Source organism: Pteropus vampyrus, unplaced genomic scaffold (genome assembly GCF_000151845.1).
Source record: "Pteropus vampyrus isolate Shadow unplaced genomic scaffold, Pvam_2.0 Scaffold51, whole genome shotgun sequence".
In the NCBI taxonomy this organism is placed as follows: Eukaryota; Metazoa; Chordata; class Mammalia; order Chiroptera; family Pteropodidae; genus Pteropus; species Pteropus vampyrus.
In genome coordinates this window covers 6,296,562-6,299,837 of record NW_011888832.1, presented here as the reverse complement: position 1 = coordinate 6,299,837, position 3,276 = coordinate 6,296,562, and the positions used below count along the sequence as shown (strand labels likewise).

The 3,276-nt window shown below is 48.2% G+C and overlaps 1 pseudogene; it reads right to left on the bottom strand.

Moving 5' to 3' along the window:
• Positions 1-2,469: 2,469 nt before the first annotated feature.
• LOC111739605 lies at positions 2,470-2,588 on the bottom strand (annotated as a pseudogene).
• Positions 2,589-3,276: the final 688 nt, after the last annotated feature.

Sequence of the window (3,276 nt, the reverse complement as noted above, 5' to 3'; positions counted from 1 at the left end):
CCCCACTTCCTCCATTCAAGAAGGATGCAGTATTGAGCTGTGATGCTTCCGAAGTGTTTTTGGAGCACTGGCGGCCTAACGAAGAGCATCCTCTATTTCCTTCTTGCTGCTGCCCATGGGGTGACTGCTCTCACCTGTGAACCCCCTAACAGAAAACCCCGCTGCCCAGCAATAGCTTGCAAGCCCAGCACGGCGCCCGGCGCCCGCGGCACAGAGGAGCCAGGGGGCAGGGCGCAGGGCCGCTGCTGTCGGGGCAGGCTGTGTTCGTTGGCAGGTCCCTTCTGTGAAGGACATAGCCCTCGTTCTGCCACCTTCACTAGGCCGCACACCATCTACTCGCTTGCTATGCTTGAACTAACGGGACTTTCCCCACCCATCGATGGGCCGGTGCGAGGGCACCTTCTCCCGCTGAGGGACTTGCTTCTGCACCGAGTCCCCTCCGTTAATCTCCTACAGCAGAAGGCACTTTTCTGTCGAAGAGAAAGCCATCATTAATTTTTCATAAGAGCAGCAAAGTTGCAAATAGCCGCAGACCTCTTGAATAAAAGAGCTTAGAGGTCCTAAGGAGAAAAGACTAGCAGACCCCAGGGTGGGGAAAGCACTTCCTTTCTTCCCGTGTCGATGTCCCCCCGCCCCATCGTGCCCTGTTCAGAAGGAAGAAGCCGTTTATGCAAGCTAACAGTTCTTCAAATCTCATGAACCTTAATTTTAATCTTTATCAGTGCCTTCCTAAATGAATAATGCAGTGACCTTCAGCTTTGTCTTACATTATGTGAGGTTGATTCCTGAAGACTGCTTTAGTTTTTCAAATTAAGGCAGAGGCTGTTTGTATTCTACTCAATTCTGGCATTAGCGTTATCCCAAGTGTGGCATTTATGTTCTTTTGCTTCTTTGGTATAAATAAATATCAAAGTAGGAAGACCAGCGTGAACTCTACAAGGAATAATAAACTAAAATAATATGGCATTGATTTTGTTCAGGGTGTCTAAATGTGTTTTTATGATTGTGTATGTTTATAGCTTTTCACACAAGTGACATGAATTCTGGGCAATTAAAGAGGACATGAATTTCGGGGCATTTAGGAAGAGGATCTGCTTCCTAATAGCTCTGCATCTCACCAAGCGGCGCTTCCCGGGGAAAGCGCGGCAGACTGCGGCTGCCCACCGCGAGCCACGGCGCTACGGCCATTGTGTTGTGTTACAATACTGGTGCCCGGAGAGCACATCCGGGGACTTTATGTTGGCTGCAGAAGTGCTCTGTGTGGGTATAACGATTTAATAAAGAAGCAGAGGAAGATTTCTTTATGCCGCATGTGTATTTCCCTTTTGAATTTTCTCCAATCGGGTGATCTTAGACTATGGCTTTGAGTCTCGTTCATGAGGTCTTTACCTTTGGTCACAGTGTGTGAGGGAGACATGGGCCCCAGGAGCCTGGGGGCCCTGCTAAGTCACAGAAAGGGATCCTTTACAAAGGGAGGGGACCCCCGTGTGGACAGCTGCCACGTGGTGAATTAGAGACACTTGATTTTCTCTCCACGGGCTAACTTCTCTGTCCCTTCCGTCAGTCCTTCTTAGGGCTTAACTGTTATTATTTTTTTTTTTAACTTTTATTTTTGGTGTTATCTAAATTACTCAATCAACTAATATATCACTATTAACTCCTTGGAACAATTGAAACATTACAGATGAGTTGAAGTCATCCGGGCCCTCTACCACCACTGCAGGCTCCCGTTTGTCCTCCGCCCTCCCAGTAACTCCCAGTTCAGTCTGCATCCTCTGAAATGTCTTCATGCATTTAAGCGGAATATGTGTGAATCAGTAGCATGAAGCAACTAGATCGCATTGTCCTTAAAAGGTCCTCCCCCACGCGGCTCCAAGACTGCATGTATCTTTCTGCAACTTGCTTTTTCACTCAGTATTGCTCCGAGATCTTTCCATGTCGATTCAGTGTAGCTCACTTCGTTTTGATTGCTTCAAGGTATCTCACGGTATGTTTATGCTCTAGTTATGTGCCTTTTGACACCGTACAGGGGCATTTAACTACTTTTCCAGTTTTCCACTGTTAATGCTGCGGCTCCGTGACTTCCTGTGCACAGCAGCGCTGCTCCGGGCTCATACCTACGGCGGGGTGTGGGGGAAGTGGGGATGGCCAGGCCGCAGAGTCTGCAGCGCACCGTTTACAGCTTGGTAGCGGGCCATGTGGCTCTCCAAACCGGAGACACGACCTTCCGTTCCCACCCGCAGGGGTGACGTCTGCGCTCCCCTGCGTCCTTACCAGCTCTTACCACCGGCAGACGTCAGAAGTTGTGCTACTTTCGCAGGTGCAAAGTGGCACATTTCTCTCATTGCTAATGGGACTGAACCACTTGTTATATATCTATTGGCTATTGACATTTCTCCCTTATGATTTGCTTATTCAAACGCTTGGACCGTTTTTCTTTTTTCTTTCTTTCTTTTTTCTTTTTTTTAACGCCTACAGCACCTGGTCTTCCTAGGTGGTCTCCTATCCAAGTACTAACCAGGCCTGACCCTGCTTAGCTTCCGAGATCAGATGAGATCAGGCACGTTCAAGGTGACATGGCCATAGACTGGACCATTTTTCTATTGGGTTATTTGCCTTATTGATTTGTAGAAGGTCTGTGTGTTTGTGGTGTGTGTATGTGCATATGTGTTCATACATATAACCAGGACACATACTATATTGTAATTCTGTAACTATTAGATATGTCATCATCTCCCAGACCATAGCCTGTCCCTCAAGTTTGTATATGGTATCTTTTCGCCACCATCGTTGTGGACCTAGATCTATTTTTCCCTCTCTCCTTCTTTTCCACAAATTTCCTTGTGAACGTGCTGTGATTGTGATCCTGAGATGATCGTGCCCATCATCACGCGAGGTTTGGAGCCGAGACTCCTGGGGTGAGCTGGTCGCCAGCCGCCACCCCCAGCTGCAGGAGCGGCTCCAGTGGCCGGGACGAGTGTCCACTACCGCAGTCCGTTTGCAGCAGCCCAGCTTTGAGGAGAAGCTTCTTCCCCATATTTATTTGAGTTGAGGGCACGAAGTTTGAGGCAACGTGTATACGGAGATGGTGAGCGCCGTTATGTGTAGGAGCTGGGGTTTTTTTGTTGTTGTTTTTTTTAGTTATAATTGGGAAGGGAAAACAGACCAGCTCAGCAGTTCTCCTGCCGTCTACTTTTCGAAAACTATGGGCCCGCAGCTCCCAAGGCCGTATTCTAGGTTTTATTGTGCACTTCAAATTGGGATATATCTCACAGC